At 45.6% G+C, this 21,603-nt stretch overlaps 1 protein-coding gene across 5 annotated transcripts in view; it reads right to left on the reverse strand.

The window, feature by feature from the left end:
* The window catches only part of RPH3AL (rabphilin 3A like (without C2 domains)), a 170,722-nt gene that overhangs the window by 124,408 nt on the left and 24,711 nt on the right, over positions 1-21,603 (reverse strand). For 2 of the 5 annotated variants that reach the window (XM_066263114.1, XM_066263108.1), the window contains exon 1: positions 10,754-10,878. The exons of 2 other annotated variants lie outside the window; for them this stretch is intronic. The gene's annotated coding sequence lies outside the window, so the exon portion shown is untranslated. Of the gene's footprint in view, positions 1-10,753; positions 10,879-17,890; positions 17,992-21,603 lie in introns of those variants that run through there. One more of the 5 variants, XM_066263111.1, reaches the window with a different exon arrangement.

A 21,603-nucleotide genomic window follows, 5' to 3' on the forward strand; every position in this document is an offset into this window, starting at 1 on the left:
TATTATTATTTTTTTTTACTTTTTACTTTTTTTTTATTTATTTATTCATTTTTAGAGAGGAGAGAGAGACAGAGAGGGAGAGAGAGGAGAGAGAGATAGAGAGAGAGAAGGGGGGAGGAGCTGGAAGCATCAACTCCCATATGTGCCTTGACCAGGCAAGCCCAGGGTTTTGAACCGGCGACCTCAGCATTTCCAGGTCGACGCTTTGTCCACTGCGCCACCACAGGTCAGGCGACATTTCTCCAAAGAAAATATACACATGCCCAGAAGCAGATGAAACGATGCTCAACATTATTGGCTGTCAGGGAACTGCAAATCAAAACCACAATGAGATACCACTTCATACCCACTAAGATGGCTATAACTTAAGAAATGGAAACTAGTAAGCATTGGTAAGCTATGGAGAAACTGTAACACTTGTATATTGTTGGTATGGATGTAAAATGGTGCAGCCACTGTGAAAAACAGTTTGGCAGTTCCTCAAAAAGTTAAATATAAAACTACCATATGACCCAACAATTCCAGTCCTTGGTATATACCCAAAAGAATTTAAAACAAGTGTTCAAACAAAAACTTGCACACAAATGTTCATAGCAGCATTATACAGTGTATACACAATAGCCAAAAGGTGGAAACAGCCCAAATGTCCATCAACTGATGAATGGATAAACAAAATATGGTAAAACCATACAATGGAATATTATTCAGCCACAAGAAAGAATGAAGTACTGATTAATATTACAGTATGGAAGAACTTTGAAAACCTTATGCCAGTAGTTCTCAAAGTGTGCGCCAGGGTGCACTGGTGCACCCTAGAAGATTTCCAGGTGTGCCCTATGGTATTCCAGAGAAATATGTGCCTGTTGGGGACCAAAATACCAACAGGGTTTTTGGAGTTTAGATTTTTGGGGGACAGAGGTGTGGGGAATTGGCTGTAAACTGACAGTCTGCCCAACCCCCCACCTCACTTTTCTGATTAGGTTGTAAAAGGCTGTTAAGCTGTGGTGCTGGATTGTTTACACTATCCCCCATGTTCCCCTGAAAGACTGGAGGCAAGTTTCTTCTATCCTTTGTTTGGTGTAAAGTTAAGATGATATGTATGGTGGGGGTTTTCTGCACTCAACACAATTAAGAGTAAAAAGAGGAATTCTTCAGTGTATTGACAGGAAATGAGAATTTGCCTTTCAAATATTTTATATGCCCAGACATTGAAAAAATCGCTAATACATCAGGCTAATGTTTCTCATAAACACAAGAATGAAAAAACTTAACACATTTTCGCCCAGACCTGCCAAATTTACTAAATCTTACTAAGAATGCATCTGTATATATATATATAAAGATAACTTCTTTGTCGTTTTTTTAATCCCTCTTTTTTACAAATTCTAAAAAGCATAACTCAAAAAATGTAACAGAAAAATGTTTTTTAATGTCAGAATAAATTTAATTTTGTCAAATTTATTTTGTCTAATTACCATAAAAGCACTCTTGGACTTTATATTTTTTTCTTTAATATTTGACTTAACTATTATAACATATTTCTCAGAAATCTGTATATAGTGCGCCTACAATTATTTGTAGGATTTTTTTTTTTTTTTACTTTTTTAAAATTTTTATTCATTTTAGAGAGGAGAGAGAGAAAAAAAGAAAGAGAGAGAGAGAGGAGAGACAGAGAGAGAGAAGTGGGGAGGAGCTGGAAGCATCAACTCCCATATGTGCCTTGACCAGGCAAGCCCAGGGTTTCGAACCGGCGACCTCAGCATTTCTAGGTCGACGCTTTATCCACTGCGCCACCACAGGTCAGGCTATTTGTAGGATTTTAAATGTGTCCCGACTTCAAAAAGTTTGAGAACCACTGCCTTATGCTAAAGGAAGCCAGTGACAAAAGACCACATAGCCTATGGTTCCATTTATATGAAATGTTCAGAACAAGCAAAGCTATCGAGACAGAAGGTGGATTGTAGTTGTCTGGGGCTTATTGGGGAGGAGGGCAGGTGATAAATAGCTAAAGAATATGGGGTAAGGTTGTACCTATCTGTGAAAATATTAAAAACCACTGAATTGTGTACTTTAAATGTATAGTAGGCGAATTATATCTCAATAAAGCTGTTAAAAAAATCATGGAGCACAGTGAAGAACAAACCTGGGGTCTGAACAGGACAGCCAGGTACAGTCTCTAGGGGACAAAGAGCATTTTACCATCAACCCCTGGTGACAGGGACAGATTAACTGCAAATTAACCTCAAAGAAAAACAAAACACAAAGAACAGATGGTACATTTGTGAAAACACTGAAAGAGAGGGGTGGGGGAAAGAGAGAGAAAGCAAGCAAATATGGTCAAACGCTAAGAAGTGCTGAATGCAGGCAGAGGGAGGGCAGGTTTTCTTCATACTATCTGTCCAGCTCTCTGTAACGGGTAAAAACTTTCACAATAAAAACGTTCATAACAAAGCCTCCATGTCGGATGCTCGAACTATTTGAGTGATGAAAGAAATAACTATTGCATTGGCTTATAACCTCAAATAAGATAAATATCTGAGTCTTTATGATATAAATAATTGAATAAATAAATAAATAGGGGAGTGGGGCAGCTCTCTCTTACAGAGGAGTCTGATTAATACATGTATTAGGAATTAAGGAAGAGAAGAATCACTATTAAAACACCACTGTAGGGGGTGGGGGAGGGGAGGGGCACAAAGAAAACCAGATAGAAGGTGGAGAAAGACAATTTGACTTTGGGTGAGGGGTATGCAACATAATCAAATGTCAAAATAATCTGGAGATGTTTTCTCTGAACATATGTACCCTGATTTATCAATATCACCGCATTAAAATTAATAACAACAACAACAAAAAAAAACCATTGTAACAACTATCACAGATAAGATCCATGATCCACGGATGGGTTACGAAAATTAGCACGCGAAAAGTTTGAGGAGGAAACAGATGTCTGCAAAGTCTCAGTCTCTTCCCCAAGGTATTTATTAATTACAAAAGAAAAAAGTTAACTTTACAGGGGAGAAATGGGCAGACATTACCTTAACCAAGTGATCAGACTAATATCGCCAGAGATGAGACACGCCAGCACATACCTCCTGTTATGATGAACTGAGGATACATCCTAACTCCTGTGGGATTCTCACCAGAAATGCCTAACCGCAATCTAGCCACAAGAAAAGACCAAACAAACCCAAAATGAGGGAAAGTCTATAAAATAACTGGCCAGTACTCTTCAAAAAAATGTGAAAGTCATGAAAGATAAGGAAAAAATGTTCTATATGATGTCAACGGGGTAAGCAGGGGAAGTATACATAGGAACTCCGTACCATTTTTTGCAACATTTATGTAAATCTAAAATTACTTCAAAATAAAAAGCTTTTAAAATTCTCATAATTAGGCCCTGGCCGGTTGGCTCAGCGGTAGAGCGTTGGCCTAGCGTGCGGAGGACCCGGGTTCGATTCCCGGCCAGGGCACACAGGAGAAGCGCTCATTTGCTTCTCCACCCCTCCGCCGCGCTTTCCTCTCTGTCTCTCTCTTCCCCTCCTGCAGCCAAGGCTCCATTGGAGCAAAGATGGCCCGGGCGCTGGGGATGGCTCTGTGGCCTCTGCCCCAGGCGCTAGAGTGACTCTGTTCGCAACATGGCGACGCCCAGGATGGGCAGAGCATTGCCCCCTGGTGGCCAGAGCATCACCCCTGGTGGGCGTGCCGGGTGGATCCCGGTCGGGCGCATGCGGGAGTCTGTCTGACTGTCTCTCCCTGTTTCCAGCTTCAGAAAAATGAAAAAAAAGAAAAAGAAAAAAAAATTCTCATAATTAAAGAAAAAAAAAAGTGCCGTTGTATTCCAGGTCTCTATTGTTTGGAATCACTTATACCAAGGGACATGTGATGTGATGTGGCTTGATGAGACAGTGCCTGCCGGGGGAACATCCCCTCCTTGACGGAAGCAGTAGCTGATTCCCACCTGGGAAAGGTGAAGGGGAACTCAAGATGTGACTGTGGGTGCCCCCAACCATGGCATCTGGGCTGAGAGAGCAGGCATGCCAAGGAAGGGGTGAGTATGTCTGCCAGGGTCTTTGCTTATTTCTGAGACAAAGGAAGGCTCCACAAAATGAAAAGAAAGACATACAATTTAGAATTTCACAAATGTGGCCTTCTTTGGGTCAAGCAGTTGATATGACTTCCTGTTTAAAACTACAGCATTTAGCCCTGGCTGGTGGCTCAGTGGATAGAATGTTTGCCGGCATATGGACATCCCGGGTTCAATTCCTGGTCAGGGCACACGAGAGGTGACCATCTGCTTCTCCCCCCCCCCTCCCTTTTCTCCTCCCACAGCCAGTGGCTCGATTGGTTTGAGCATGGGCCCAGGGCGCTGAGGATAGCTCAGTTAGCCTAAGTGTTAGCCTCAGGAACTAAAAATAGCTCGGTACTGGAACATTGGCTCCAGGCAGGGTTGCTGGGTGGATACCGGTCGGGGTGTATATAGGGAGTCTGCCTATCTCCCCTCCTCTCACCTGAAAAAAAGAAAGAAAGAAACTACTGTATTTGTATTATTTCTATACTTTAAGATGATATGGATCAAATGTTGGATGACATTTTAAATAACTTTTCAATCTCCTTAGTAACTTATTTTTAACTAGTTTTGTTTTAACAGTATGATCATTCATGATCCTTTATCTCTCCCATTAACCTGGTCATGAAGACCACCTTTGTCTCATCACCACTGTCTATGTTATTAACTTATTCTCTCATGGAGAATTTACGGTGTGCTCACTGACCTGCCAGCCACAGACTACGCTGACCTGGATTCCAGAAATGGGAAAGAGAAGTGTAGTAAAAGGTTAATAATAGAATCTAAGTGGTGGGTATGTAAGTGTTCCCTGTAAAATTCTTTCAGATTCACTTTATATTTTAAATATCTCATGCCTGACCTATAGTGGCGCAGTGGATGAAGCGTCCACCTGGAATGCTGAGGTCGCCAGTTTAAAACCCCGGGCTTGCCCGGTCAGGGCACCTATGAGAAGCAACTACTATGAGGTGATGCCTCCCTCTCCCCCACCCTCCTCCTCTCTCTAAAAATCAATAAATAAAATCTTAAAATTATTTTTCATAATAAATTATTGCTTTAAAAGAAAATTAAGGCCCTGGCCGGTTGGCTCAGCGGTAGAGCGTCGGCCTGGCGTGCGGGGGACCCGGGTTCGATTCCCGGCCAGGGCACATAGGAGAAGCGCCCATTTGCTTCTCCATTCCCCCCTTCCTTCCTCTCTGTCTCTCTCTTCCCCTCCCGCAGCCAAGGCTCCATTGGAGCAAAGATGGCCCGGGCGTTGGGGATGGCTCCTTGGCCTCTGCCCCAGGCGCTAGAGTGGCTCTGGTCGCAGCAGAGCGATGCCCCGGAGGGGCAGATATCGCCCCCTGGTGGGCAGAGCGTCGCCCCTGGTGGGTGTGCCGGGTGGATCCCGGTCGGGCGCATGCGGGAGTCTGTCTGACTGTCTTTCCCCATTTCCAGCTTCAGAAAAATACAAAAAAAAAAAAGAAAGAAAGAAAAAAAAAGAAAAGTAAAACTACAAATGGGTATTTGGGCATTCAATCCACAAACCCAGATTCACAGCCTCAGTGAGAGAAAACAGGCAATGAGCCTAGGACCCCATTTACAGCAAAGCACGCCCACGCCTGTTCCTTCTCTCCACAGGTGTCTGCCCGCTACAGGGCTGCCTGAAGGAAGAGGCAACATGGGACTCCCCTGCCATGGCAAAGGCCTGGGGCCTCCGGTGACAGTCTCCACATAAACACAATCAGCTCTTCCAGTCCAAACCAAATCAGAAAGCAGGCAGCAGCCACTGTTTTTTTAGTACATGTGCTGCCGAAGCAAGCACTTCAGCCACTGCTTTTATTAACTCCAAATGAATTCAGCAATGGATCCCGGGGCTGACTGAGCAGGCCCCAACCCCGTCATGGGCTCCAGGTGGCCCTACCAAGGCGGCGGATAAATTCTCTTCTGCCAGTAATAAAGGGCAGCGATTACAAGTCTGTTCTCCAGGTCATGTGTCTGGGGTTTATAACTGGCTCTGTGAGTTAGTAGCTCAGGGACTGTGGGCAGCTTCATTTATTTCTCTAAGCTTTAGTTGCCTCATCTGTAAAATGAGTAGCTGACTCCTGGGGCAACTGGGAAGAATAAATTAGATCAGTGGTTCTGTGCTAAGGTGATTTTGTTTCTCAAGGAACATTTGGAACTGTCTTCAGACATTTGGGGGGAGTATGTGATTGACTACAACCCAGTGGGTAGAGGCCAAGATGCTGCTAAACCTTCTACAATGTACAGTACAGCCCCTACAACATGAAATTATCCAGCTGGAAATGCCAAAGTGCCAAGTCTGAAACCCTGATTCAGATGGTTACAAGTAACATACCCAGCACAGGACCTGTAACACTGTGCAGTGCAGGCCTGCCTGCCACCAACACCACCACTGTCATCATCCTCACCACCATCACTGACATCATCCTCACCACCATCACTGACATCATCGTCGTCACCACCACCACTATCATCACCACCATTACCACCACCATTGTCATCATCGTCATCATCATCATCACCATGATCTTGTCATCAGTATTATCAGCCTTGGTATTCCCAGTATCCAGAAGAGCACAGGTAGGGGGCATCCATGAATGTTGCTGTACTAGACTGAATTGACAGGTCATTCCTTTGGGTTAAGGATTTCCCCCCTCCAAAATGCACCTTCAAGACCCCAAGCTCACCTGTGGGAAGCAGCATGGGGCAGGGAGTTGGGAGATGGGTCAGTAAGGCGAGTGGCAGTGGGGGTGCCCTGTGGAAAGGGCCTGAGCTGATGATGATACCAGCCGACATCCTTATTTAACAATGAATTTGTAAGTTCTGTTCTAAGCATTGTACGTGTATTATTCATTTCACTCTCTGAACAACCTAGGAGGTCAGTTTATGATAGAATAATATATCTCCCCTTCCCACCATGACCATAACTCCTGAATGGCTGCTTCCCTGGTGGGAAGAAGCAGAGGCTTTGAAGAATTTGTTCTCTGCCTGTGGCCACTCCTACCGCTTGCCTGACCACTCTACGAAGAAACTTAGAAGGCTCAGCTCTGTCTCCAAGCAACCCACGGTGGATGTGGATGGCTCTGGGCCTTCCATCCCGCACTGTGGGAAATGCCCAGAGGGCATCATTTCTGGGCAGGGCAGGGTCTGGTCAAGCAGGAGGGTACTTAGGAATTCTGTACTTTTCCTCAATTTTTTCTATAAACCTAAAATTATTTTTTTTAAGTTAAACACTATCAATGCAATAGGAAAAAATTTTAATTTTAATTATTTTCTATGAAGGAAAAAAAAATACTCTCCTGATCTTCATCAGTGAGAAAGAACCTGGTAATGCTATTAATATGACATTTGTATAGTGTCACACTCCTCAGAACATTTTTGTGTCGGTGAATGATTTGATTTCATCATTCCCATTTGCAAATGAGGAAAGCATGTATGGTTTATGCCTTTATTCCCCAAATATCCAGTCGTCCCCACCACGTGGCCCTCACAGGAGACACAGTCCAGAGCAGAAGACTGAAAAGTCAACAAATACTAGCCCTCAATTCTTTTTCTTCATCGTATGCATCACAACTGAAATGTGTGTGTGTATTTCTTTGTTAACTTGTTCATCTCTGTAAGGCCCACGGGGACAGAGGCCACCTGTTTTCCTTGTTGTGAATACTCAGTGAGGGCTGCACATGAGCAGGATGAATCCTAAATGAGCCAGACATCGGCTCTAATAAACGCTGGGACTGGACAAAGAACAGCGAGAGCCAAGTGAGGGCGCAGTTAGGATTTCTCTCTGCTGCAATCCCAGAGGGCTTCAAAGAGGAGAAGCGTCTGGGAGAGGGCTAAAAGGAAAAAGCAGGGACTTGGCAGGCATTAGGCAGGCATTTCAGGAAGGGAGTCATCCTGATAGGACTGCCAGAAAGGAAGAGGCCTCTTGAATTTTAGAGCTGGAAAGTAACTCAGAAAACAGCTAGCTAGGGTCACAGGCAATGAGGACACAAAGCTCCCGGGGGAGTGATATCAGAACCCGGGACCTCCTGGGAGCCCATGAAAACAGCACAGTGCACCTTGAGTCTCAAGTTTTCATCTACTGTAAGTAAAGCTAATGACAGAGGAAAGTGAACACAGACACTCCCGCCCCCACAAACACATCCCCTAACATCAAGGGACCAGGAATGGGGACACAAACAGCCCAAAGGCGAAATATCTCTGATGTCATTCTATGCCACGTATACTATTTTAAAACAATGCTTCCCTCCCACCGTAAGTGATACCCTTGCAAAAGTGTCTTCCAGTAAAATTATGTTCAGAATTATACAAGTTTTATATGATAATAGCAGTAACAGCAGCTAACAATTCTGCAGCAGCGTGCCTGCATCGTAACTCCTGCCGTCCCCACCACAACCCTGTAGGGTGCTGTCAGCACCCCCATTTTACAGAGGCACCCTGCTGCACTGCAGGGTGTGGCCCCTCCCCCAGACAGGGAAAACAGTGACTTACTTCTCCCCGGTTACCTGTCTTGTCCACAGTCTCACTCCTGCAGACAATACCAGAGTCAGTTTGAATCCAACTGCACGATTTTGGGACTAGTTCAATTTCCCCACACCCTGTTTCTTCTGTGTACAATGGAGGTAATAACACCTTCCTCTGCAGGTTTTGCCCAAGGTGAACACGGATAACAGAGTAGAAGTACCAAACACCGTGCCTAGCACACAGTAGGCCCTCAAAGGAAGGAAAAAGAACCTGTTTTTTAAACCAAGCCCATTTTTGAACCCCCTGTAAACTTCTCTGCACTGAAAGGAAGAAATGGCAGAGTTCAACAACAACAAAAAAATCTGCAACCCAGATGACCGCAGGCCCCACCGATAAATAAAACCGTGGCCACGGGCCCTCGCCAGGCTGCCCGGGTCAAACTACAGGGCAGGAAACTGCATGCTTCCTCCTCCTGCAGGAACTCAGTGCTCTGGCCCAGACAGGAGCTTCCTTCAGCTGACCCCACCCACTTCCCCCAGAACATTCCACACTGGGCCATGAGACACCAGGAAGAGGCCAATGTGCCCAGCTGGGGAAAATGGGCACCTCCCTTCCAGGCCACCTCTGACCTGCACCCTTGCCCAGCTCCCATCGCCTCCCCTCAGAGAGACCAAGCCTTGGCTCACCCAGCCCACACCTGCCTCTCTCCAATGCCAGAGCGAGTGGGAGATGGGCTGGGTAGCTGGGCTGCTGGTCCTCAGCCATGGCCGTAGTTAGGCCCCTGACTGGTCATCCTACTTCCAGTCTGGGTACCCACTACAAATAAATGAGTCTTTTCAAAAATAGTCATATTACCATTCCCCTCCTCAAGCACCTTTGATGGCTCCCACTGCCCCCTGAATTAAGATAAGAGTCCATTCAGGGTCTTACACAAGAGAATCCAAATCCACTCTCTGGTCCTCACAGGACTTGTTTGTACATTGGAACCAAAACAGAATATACCAAGATCTGCACATACATTTCTGTAACTATAAATACGAATTCACCTCTCCCATCCTCACCTGGCTAGATCCTGCTCTCTCCCCTCCATCCGATTGTTCCATGAGCCCTTTCCTTTCCTTGTCTCTGAAATCCTCCACCGCGCTGTTCCCAGACTTCAGGTAATGCCATCAATGCTACCTGCCATCCCCACCTGGCCTCTGCACTATTCTTTACTTACCATTTTCCTTTAAATCAATTCACTCTTTTACTTAGTTTATTTTCAAAGGCAAATTTATATCTCCACCATTAACAGAAAATTATATCATCTGCCATAAATAGAAGGAAGGCAAATGAGGAAAAGAGGTATGTTCTAATAGACATGAAAATAAACACATAATCAATAAAATGTTTCAAATGCTTACATTTATAATATATTTAATATTACTGTAAAATATACTTCAAATCCTCTCACACTCTAAAAAATGCTGCCTTAGCACTTTATTTTTTTTTAATTAATTTTTTATTGATTTGAGAGAGAGAGAGAGAGAAGCATCGATCTGTTCCTCTATGTGCCCTGACAGGGGATCGAACTTGCAACATTTGCATATTGGGATGACACTCTAACCAACCGAGCTACGCAGCCAAGGCTTGGCACTTTATTTTTACCTCCTCTGGCGCTTGTTTTCTCTGGCCCTATCTTACAGTTATCTGGCAACTTGTCCTAGTCTTGTCCTGACTGACCTCAAATAGCACTTGGGGACACATATGCAGCCCCTCTCCCCATGCCTACCTGGACCACGACATACAATAAAAACATGTATGGAACAGAATGTCATATTAACACGGTCCCATTCTCTGCCTGGTCCTAAGCCCATTTGCTGTCCAACATTCTCCTAAAATACACATGCCCTCTACACACTGCACCCAAATCAATCCCTGTGCACAGGGGTCTCTGAGAGCATGGCACAGAAACTGAAGCGACTATCAAGAAGGTGCCAGGGACGCTCCCAGATCTTCTCAGACCCCTGCTGCGCCTTACTCTGAAGCAAAGGGCCCAGGCAACTGGGAAAAGCAAGTCTCCAGTCAACCATTAACCAACACTCTCCTGGCCCAGACACGCCCTTCCCCGAGAGTTAGCAAAGTTCTGGGAAAACCCTTGTATGAACTGGGCCCTTGGCTCCAGGAAATACCAAAGTCACCTTTCTGTCCCCTTGGAGCTGGAGACCCCAAAACACCTACCAGGAACTGAGGGGGGCTTCAACAGGCCTGACCCGGCTGGTGCCCCAGAAGGGAGGAGATCAGTCTCCCTCCCACCACAGGGTTGGTTGTCACGGGTGACCCTGATGAAGATCTGAATCACTCAGACTTAAGTCAATAAGTGGCAGCCACTGGGAAGGCCCAGCTGGAGCCAAACCAAGGCCTGGATTCTCCTTAGTGGATGGAAGCCTGGCCAGGGCCAGCCCACGGCCACTTTGCTAGTGACCAGTTCCCCTGACAATGCAGTCTTCTAAAAGTGAACAGACACAGGACATTTTTTCTTAGAGGGAGGCCTCCATTGGGAATGCTTGGATTTGTTTTTGGTGTTATTTTTTTAGTCTGTCCACTTTTATGACTTTCAAGATTTTTTGTTAGAAAGGGTACATTTCATGGAAAAGTATCCAAAATATTTATTCCAGGCAGCAGACATGCACAGGATGGCAGCATCTCATAACTTTCTGATGCCTCAGCTGCCTGGTGGGTAAGAGGTACGAGGGGGACACCCACCCAATTGGGTGTGGCTCCCCAGGAAGACGGTAAACTGAGGCACAGATACCATGACCAATGTCATAAATAGAGCCTCCCAAATGCAGCTCAAGGTAGGTAAGGGTAATAAAATGGACCTCTGCGTAGGTGGGGAGTGCTTGCACCCTGACACCTGCTTATAGTGAGAAGAAAGAGGACAAGGATCTCCATGGTGACCTTTTCATAGTGCAAACAAAGTCAGTGACAGAAAACAAATGTAGCGATAAGAAAATCATCACATCCGGAGACCCATTCCCCATTGAGAACAAAAGCAGATGGTGCTGAGTGGGACAGATGGACATAATCACAAAGAGAGTCTCAAACTGGGTTCCAAGGAGTCCAAGGGGTGTCATACACCCCTTTGGGGCTGCTGATGCGGAACAGGGAGGAATAAAGGGTAGGGGGTATATTCCCACCCAACCCAGAGCAACTCGGCTCTTCTCTGCTTCATATATTGGACTTTCCGGGAAGATTTCATTTGAAGAGTCTTTATCTATCTATCTATGTTGAGAAAAGTGCTGACGTGTGATACTGGCTACATCAAATAGAAGAACGTGATGTCTGTCATCTGAGTTTGTGGAAAGCAGCCACCACAGACCCAGGTGTGCTGGGAACTGGCTGGCCTCTCATCCTGAGCGTGTGCTCTGAGTCCAGGAGAAGCACTGGAGGAGAGGATCCTCCTCTGGCAGGTTTAGCCTGGACACTCTGCCCCTCCCTGGTAGGCCCACAGCTAGAAAATGCAGGGGACACCAAAATCAAGATGAGCCTTGGGCTAAGTCAAGTGTCCAGAAAAGGGACCCAAACCTCAGCAGGAACCAGGGCCAAATGCAGGCACCAGAGCCAGATTTGTACACCCAGGAACTGGAGGCCAAAGAGAATGAGAAGTAGTATTGTAACTGAAGGTGACCTTGAACAAACCCCTGGAATAATCGCAGTGGCAAGAGGCAGGCTTCCCTGTGCACCCCAGTGGCCTGATTCACGGGAAGGCTGGCTTGGTTTGGAGGCCCAGGATGAACCAGACCTGAGGATGTGAAGAGGTCCGAGTGTGCCTACGACAGGCATGGTGGGCACTACTACACAGATGCACCCTTACAACTGCTTCCAGACTCCAGACAGCTGTGCACCTGTGTGCGAAGGCTAGGCTCTCTGCTGGCCTTCTGTAAACATACATATTTCTGCTCAACATCTTTCTTTATGAATGATTCTTCACCTGACCAGGTGGTGGCGCAGTGGATAGAGTGTTGGCCTGGAACACTAAGGACCCAGGTTCGAAACCCCAAGGTCACTGGCTTGAGCGTTGGTTTACCAGCTTGAGCACAGAATTGCTGACTTGAGCATGGAATCATGGACATGACCCCATGGTTCACTGGATTGAAGCCCAAGGTTGCTGCCTGGAGTCCAAGGTCCCTGGCTTGAGCAAGGGGTCACTTGCTCTGCTGTAGCCCCTCCGGTCAAGGCACATATGAGAAAGCAATCAATGAACAAACAACGAAGATGCCACAACAAAGAATTGATGCTTCTCATCTCCCTCCCCTTCCATCCTGTCTGTCCCTGTGTGTCTATTTCTCTAGCGCTCTCTCTCTCTCTCTCTCTCTCTCTCTCTCTCTCATACATACACACACACACACATACACACAGGAAGGAAGGAAGGAAGGAAGGAAGGAAGGAAGGAAGGAAGGAAGGAAGGAAGGAAGGAAGGAAGGAAGGAAGGAAGGAAAGAGAGGGAGGGAGATAATTCCTCTTCCAGGCCAAGGAAATCATGTCCAGCCCTTGTGGGTGGGAGACACTGGCCCCTCCCTCCTCCTTCCTCAGTATGAATGTGGCTGGGGCCAACCAATTCGAATATCCCCATTCCTGGGGCCCCTGGGTACAGTGACCGGCTTAGGTCTGGGTGTGCGACCCAGGCCCAGCAGTACAGTCTTCCCTAGGCTCTCACCAGAGTTACTAAAAAATAAACTCTTTCCCTGTGAAAACAATGTTGGCTTGGGATGGCCAATGGCCACCTTGCTGCCATTGGAAACAGTCTGGGAATGAAGCCAAGTGGAGCTGAGACCCTGTTCTGACCACCAGACTCCACTGTCCACCTCCTCCAGCTCTGCCTCTCTGCTTCTGCTCCTGCTGCCCCCAGAGTCCCAGACGTCCCTCTCCTCCACCTCATCCTTCCAGACCCAGCAAAGGGTCCTCTACCATGAAACCTTGACCTCCCCTTCCCACTGGAAGCAACCTCTCCTCCTCTGAAGTCCCCTGGGTTCCCCACCTGTCCCCTCCCTTCAGCATTGAACATTTGCCACCTTATATTATATTTTACCTATTTATTTATTTTTAGTGAGAGAAAGAGAGAGGAAGGGAGAGCGATGAGAAGCATCAACTTGTAGTTGCAGCACTTTATTTGTTCATTGATTGCTTCTCACACATGCCTTGACCAGGGGGCTCAAGCCGAGTCAGTGATGTGCAGGAAGAGGCAGAGAAGGCATCTTTGGGGAAGTAGAGTTAAACTGGAACCATGCCCTGGCTGGAGTTTGGTTGGTTGGAGCATCGTCCCAAAGCACGGAGGTTGCCGGTTCAATCCCCAGTCAGGGCACATACAGGAACAGATAGATGTTCCTCTCTCTCTTCCTCTCTTGCTAAAATCAGTAAATGAAAAAATCAGCACCAGAGAGGTGAGAAGACTGGGTCAGGCACATTTTCTCAGCATGTAATAGGGGCTGAGTATCCGCGGGACAAATGGGTAACTACAGGATCCTAGTGTGTCCCGTGTCTCTCCAGTCCAGGCAAACGTACCCCCATTCATCACCCTGGCAGGTCACTTCAACTGGCACCCAGAGAGGTTTGACAGCAAACAGACCTCGAACGGTCAACAGAACATGTCCACCTATGTCGCCCCAGCAGAGGGGCTCACCACAACCTAATGTGCCTCTGCTCATGACTCTCCGGTACCGCTGTCACCAGCACTGGAACAGCAAATGGGTTTTGTCCTGTGCGCCCACTCCAGATCTCTGTCATGGCTGCCTGAAACCCCATGCTAGGGCTGTGAGGTCTGTCAGGCCTCCATGTGAAAGGGTCATGATTGATTGGTAATGTCACAGGAGCAGAGAGTAGTGGCATATGTGTTACGTATTTCCTTGCCACGCAGGGCCCCACACATGACCAGCCAGGCAAGAAATTTCCTTCAGATCTAATTGCCTGGAAAAGCACTCAGCGCCTGCTATCCTTTTCATTATGGACCACATGAACCGTGTACATAATATTTATTTTTCCTGCTTTGCTTACTAATTGGCTCAGAGCTAAATCTGTGGTTCAAATATAGTAAACTGAACAGCACTATGGCCCGAATATGTATCCTAACTCTCTTCCTGATTTTGACCTATGTAGTTAATCTGCATTTTTCCTAATCTTATTTTTATGGGTTTCTATTTAATTACTATATATAGACATACATATAGATATACACAAATATATATAAAATATCTGGTATACAATATCTACTTTATTTTTTGTTATAAATACATATTTTTATATTCCTTACATATCCAAACAATATACATATATTCACGTGGGCATCTTGATTCCTTTACAGAACAGGATGAAGGAATTAATGAAGAGATGGATGGAGGACAGACAGGAAAAAGCAAGAAAAGTAAGACAGTCTTTGCCTGAAAGAATTCAGAATATCACAGCACTCAGCTTTAAATAATCTGGGATTAGAGATCAGAAGCCAGTGTTTTGTCCCAGCTCTGACAGGCTACGTTACTGTGAAGGGGAAAAAAATTACTCACGCACACCCCTCCCCACTTCCAGGCAACCTGAGGTTTTTATCAACTATTCAACGCATGTGAAACAATCTGCCTCACTTCACTGGGATGGAACTGAAATTAAATGCAGAGGTTCCTGACTGCTAATAAGTGGTAAGGTGCCAGCTACATGCTTGCCACCCACTGGTGTCATCCTCAGTACTTGGAACAACATTCTTTTTTTTTTTTTCCTGTATTTTTCTGAAGCCGGAAACGGGGAGAGACAGTCAGACAGACTCCCGCATGCGCCCGACCGGGATCCACCCGGCACGCCCACCAGGGGGTGACACTCTGCCCACCAGGGAGCGATGCTCTGCCCCTCTGGGGCGTCGCTCTGCCACGACCAGAGCCACTCTAGCACCTGGGGCAGAGGCCGAGGAGCCATCCCCAGCGCCCGGGCCATCTTTGCTCCAGTGGAGCCTCGGCTGCGGGAGGGGAAGAGAGAGACAGAGAGGAAGGAGAGGGGGAGGGGTAGAGAAGCAGATGGGCGCTTCTCCTGTGTGCCCTGGCCAGGAATCGAACCCAGGACTTCTGCACGCCAGGCCGACGCTCTACCACTGAGCCAACCGGCCAGGGCTGGAACAACATTCTTGACAACCAGCACACAGCTATAAATAAGAAGACATCAGCCCTGGCCAGGTAGCTCAGTTGGTTAGAGCGTTATCCTGAAACATCAAGATTGCAAGTTCAATCCCCAGTCAAGGCACATACAAGAATCAACCAATGAATGCATACATAAGTGGATCAACAACAAATCAATGTTTCTCTCTCCCTCCTCTCTCTCTAAAATCAATAAAATGTTTTTTAATAAAAGAGGGTGATGGGCACACAATGCATCACACAGATCATGTACCACAGTGATGTATACATGAAACCTATATGATCCTACTAACCAATATCACCCCATTAAATTTAGTAAAAATAAATAAATTAAAATAGAAGAAGGCCCTGGCTGGTGGCCCAGTGGATAGAGCATTGACCTGGTGTTTAGACATCCTGGGTTTGATTCCTGGTCAGGGCACACAGGAGAAGTGACTATCTGCTTCTCTCCCCCTTCTCTCTCTCTTCTCCTCCAGCAGGCAGTGGCAATTGGTTATATCATGGCCCCAGGTGCTGAGGATGCTCAACTGCTCTGAGCACATCAGCATCAGGCACTAAAAATAGCTCTGTACTCAAGCAACATCCCTCCCTAGATGGGGTTGCTGGGTGGATCCTGGTCAGGGTGCATGCAGGAGACTACCTCACTATCTCCCCTCCAAAAAAAGAAGAAGAAGACACCAGAAACCTCATGGCCTTCTATACATGCTACAGGAATTCAAAGAGAAATGAGCTTTCAGAGGCCATATCTGCTTGCAATCTTCTTCCCTGCCCCCATCCCCCGATGTCTGAGAGCATGGTTACTGAAGGACTTCAATTTCCTGCTTCCCACAGCAAAAGAAATAGCCCCATCTAGAATCAATCACGCTCCTCAGGACTGGAAGTGGCTGCCTCTACAGAGAGAGCCTGAGGCTCCTGCCCACTCCCCACCCGCAGTCTCCTGACCACTGCATGAAGAAAGTGCACACAGCACGCATTACCTGCAGACCAGATGAAAGGGGAATGATCTGAAGTGGAGTCAGCGGGGCTGTGTGAGGTCACTGGCAGCTGACCTTCACCCATGCCTCCCACCGGACTTCTCAGACATCTCCTGTCCCCTCCTGTCCCCAATCAGAGGCCCATTTAGTCCACAATCACCAGGGTTTCCAGGCTCCTGAATCAGTAGTACCACTGCATTTCAAACAGCAGGTGAAAATGAGACAATGACAGTAACTAGGGTCCCCTTTGACAAGTTTTTCAGCAAGACATGGGCTCAGCCTTTGCTTTCTGAGGGAACTAACAGAATTCACAATAGTCATAAGACTAATTCTAAATTCCAGACTTTGCCCTGCCCAGTCAGGGTTGAAAGTGAAGGCAAAGGGGAGAGAGGCTGGACAGAGTGTTTGTTCAAGTGACAGAATAAGGTCTATGTAGTTTATCCCTAGGGGAAGACGGATCCCAGGAGATGAGTTTTCCAAAGTGGGGGTAGGGACCCTGACATAAGGTAACTGGCATCCCATCTGATGTCCCTCCTTCCCCACAGCCTTACTGCAGCTGCTCAGTTGCCCAGAGCCCCGAGGTCACACTGTGACCAGCCCCCTTGGGCCCAGCTGACTCTTCCAGGGTGCACCCAGCCCAAGCTGGCATGTTGAGCTCTCTCCCCTGGAAATCTGGGAAATGGGCTAAGAGACTGAAGTCTCAACTCAAGTGCTCTTTGGCACAGTAAGATGCAAACTTGGAAACTGATAGAGGGGACATTTTCCCCATGCAGAAATGCCCATGAAACGAAAGGTGGTCTTATGTGAGAGAAAGAAGTGGGGAATCAAAGAGACTAAAAGCAAAGTCAAGGCAGAGAGAGAGCTCATGGATTTACCTCTGGTCCATGTGCTTAATTCAGCCCTCCCAGGGGCCTGGGCTTCTATGAGATACTTTGTGTCCTGGCATTAATTCCCATTTTGTTCAATCTCTACTGTTTGCAACTAGGCTAGCCCCTATTAGCCACAAGTCCTAGTTAGCCTGATTAATGTGCTGTCCACTTCCCTACCACCCTCCCATTAAGCAAGGAGAGCTCAGCCACTCTCTGGGCTGATGAAGACTATCTGGGGAGGGGGTGCCAATCAGTGGCCAGTGGAGAGCAGAGGTTTTGGCACTAGAGGGACCTAGGTCTGGCTCCATCTGGTAGGTTGACCCGGAACAAAAACCTCCCTGAAATACAGAATCGTCTCACCTTGGCTACTACTGCAGGTGCCTTCCCAAATGCACTGCTGACCCCCTCCAATCTGTTCTCACAGTCACAGCAAGCTCTTCAGAATGCCAGCTCCACTGGCATGGAAGTCCTCCAGTGGCTTCCTACTACTGTAGCACTGAAACTAAAATCTCACCCCACCCACCCCTGCCCCAGCCCACTTAGGGCCTCTGTATTTCCTTCCTTTGAGATACCACATTCAATACACTTCAACTACCCCGATACCCCTGCCTGGGGAATGCTACCACTAATCCTGCTCCTCCACACCCTTTTGCCCAATTACCTGTTTTTAAAAACTTTTTATTAACACCATGATTATGATTTTATTTACAAACCTTAAAATACGCCATTTACAATTTTAGAATATTCACCAAGTTATACAATCATCACTGCTATCTCAGAACACTTTCATCACCTCAAAAGAAACCCCTGTCTGCATCCCCAGTCCTCAGTCCCCCAGCCCCTGGAAACCATAATCACAGTCCTATGAATTTGCATATTTTGGATCTTTCCTCTAAATGGACTCAAACAGTAACTGGCCTTTTCTAACCTCTTCCTTTTTTTTTGTTTTTTTGTTTTTTGTGGCAGAGACAGAGTCAGAGAGAGGGACAGATAGGGACAGACAGACAAAAAGGAGAGAGATGAGAAACATCAATTCTTTGTTGCAGCTCCTTATTTGTTCATTGATTGCTTTCTCATATGTGCCTTGACGGGGGGGGGGGGGGGGGGGGGGGGGACCTACAGCAGACCAAGTAACCCCTTGCTCAAGCCAGCGACCTTAGGCTGAAGCTGCTGAGCTTGGCTCAAACCAGATGAGCCCGTGCTCAAGCTGGCCACCTCGGAGTCTCGAACCTGGGTCCTCCACATCCCAGTCCGACGCTCTATCCACTGTGCCACTGCCTGGTCAGGCTAACCTCTCCCATTTTTTGTACTGTAATCTTTAATGTATCTTTCCTTCTGCATGCTTTGGGTCTAGTTTGTTCTGCTTTTTTCTTGTTTACTTAAGGTAGAATGTTACTGATTTGAAGTCTTTCCTCTTGTTTAATATAGGCCTTTACAACTATAAATTTTCCTCTCAGTGCAACATTAGCTGTATCTCATACATTTCAGTATATTTTCATTTTTATATACAGTGGTATTTGAGATACAAACAGACCAAAATACGAACTTTTTAAGATACAAGCTGCGACTCAGTCCACATTGTTGTTTGAGATCCGAGTGAAATTCCGAGATATGAGTTGTGATTTGGGAAGCTGCTGCTAGTTGGTGTGTTGGCGCATGGGTCCAGTATCGGCAGTTTGATATAGGAGTTGACTGACTTACGAGCTCAGTTACAGAACAAATTAAATTCATATCTCAAGGTACCACTGTATCTTATTTTCTAATTTCTCTTTTAAATTTATTGAGGCTCGTTTTATGATCTAGCATATGGTCTCCCAGAGAACATTTTATGTGAGCTTAAGAAGAATGAGTATTCCGCTGTTGTTGGGTGGAGTGTTCTTGTCTATTAGGTCACTTGGATTATGGTGTTCTGCAAGTGCTCCATTTCCTTATTGATTCTCTGCCTACCTGTTCTATCCAGTATTGAAAGTGGAACTTTACTCTCAAACTCTTATTGTTGAATTGTGTTTCTCCCTTCATTTGTTAGATTTTTCTTCATGTATTTTGGGGTCTGTTGTTAGGAGCATATATATTTATACTTTATATATTTACCTGATAGATTGACACTTTTATCATTGCAAAATGACCTTGTTTGTCTATAATAACTATCTTTGTCTTAAAGTCTATTTTGTCTGATATTAGTACAGCCACTTCAGCTCTCTTAGTTACTGCTGGCATGGAATATCTTTCTTCATTTCTTTACTTTCCACCTATGTGTATCTCTGAGACTAAAATATGTTTCTTCTAGACAGCATAAAATGGTCTTTTTCCCCATTGTGTCAATTTCTGCCTTTTTCTTACGGTGTTTAGGCCATTTGCATTTAACATAATTACTTATGGGGTAGGATTTATGCCATTTTGCTATTCATTTTCTATATCTTCTGTCCTTTTGTTCCTATATTCTTCCATTACAGTCTTCGTTTATGTTAAATAAGTATTTATAGCATACCATTTTAATTTTTTCTTACATATTTTTAGTTATTTTCTTAGTGGTGGCTCTGGGGATTACAATTAAAATTTTAACTTAAATTAATCTAGTTCTGTTAATGCCAACTTAATTTCTTTTTTTTTCTTTTTTTTTTATTTATTCATTTTAGAGAGGAGAGGGAGAGACAGAGAGAGAGAGAGAGGAGAGAGAGAGAGAGAAGGGGGGAGGAGCTGGAAGTATCAACTCCCATATGTGCCTTGACCAGGCAAGCCCAGGGTTTTGAACCAGTGACCTCAGCATTTCCAGGTCAACACTTTATCCACTGCGCCACCACAGGTCAACTTAATTTCAATATATACAAAACTTTACTCTAGCTTTGTTTCCTTTCCTTTGTAATGTTATGTTATACAATTACATTTTTGTACATTATAAGCCTGCCAAGAGTTTTATAATTATTACTTTATGCAGAGAGAATATAAGTTACAAACAAAATACATTCATACTTTTAAAAGTACTCCTTATTTCTTCATGTAGATTTGAGTTACTGTCTACTGTCCTTTCATTTCAACCTGAAGGACTCCCTTTAGTATTTCTTACAGAACATGTCATGAAGGATAGTTTTTCTGAATATAGAATTCCTGGTTGACTGTTTTTCTTTTCACAGTTTATGTCATCCCACAGCCTTTTTGCTTCTACTGTTTAAGATCAGAAGTCAGCTCGGTTAGTCTTAGGCACATTTCCCTAATTAAGTCTTGTCCTTCAACTCTGAGCTCAACCATCTCTTTCTCCCTAGATTAGGTCAGACCCTTTTGTATGTACTCCCTGGTGCTCTGTACTTCTCCTTTGTAGAAATCACAAATGCGAGTAATTAACTAAGGATAGAAGTAGCACTTTAGTGGGGGGGGTTTCTATCATTAGAATATAAGTTCCATAAGGTAAGGACCAGGTCAGCCTTGTTCACCACTGTATTCTCAGAGGCAGCATGTGCCTGGCACACAGTGTCTTTCAAAAAATATTGCCTGACCAGGCGGTGACGCAGTGGATAGAGCATCGCACTGAAACATGGAGGACCCAGGTTTGAAACCCAGAGGTCACAGGCTTGAATATGGGCTCATCCGGCTTGAGTGCAGGCTCACCAGCTTGAGCACAGGGTGACCCCGTGGTCACTAGCTTGAGTCCAAAGGTTGCTGGTTTGAAGTCCAAGGTCGCTGGCTTGAGCCCAAGGTCACTGGCTTGAGCAAGGGATCACTCACTTTGCTATGGTCCCCCCCTCTCCGGTCAAGACACATATGAGAAAGCAATCAATGAACAACTATGAACTAAGGTGCCGCAACAAAGAATTGATATTTCTCATCTCCCTTCCTGTCTGTCTGTCCCTATCTGTACCTCTCTCTGACTCTCTCTCTGTCAAAAAATATAGATTTACTGAGTAAATAAATGAAGCTCATCCTAAAGTAGGCTGAATTACTACTGCCAATTCTTCACCCCTTGTAATTGCATGAGATAGCCACATTCTGCCATGATCTAATGGCAGGATTGGTCATGTGGCTTGCTTTGACCAATGGGATGTTAGTGAATAGGATATGATATGAGCAAGGCTTGAAAT

The sequence above is a fragment of the Saccopteryx bilineata genome, chromosome 2 (assembly GCF_036850765.1).
Source record: "Saccopteryx bilineata isolate mSacBil1 chromosome 2, mSacBil1_pri_phased_curated, whole genome shotgun sequence".
In the NCBI taxonomy this organism is placed as follows: domain Eukaryota; kingdom Metazoa; phylum Chordata; class Mammalia; order Chiroptera; family Emballonuridae; genus Saccopteryx; species Saccopteryx bilineata.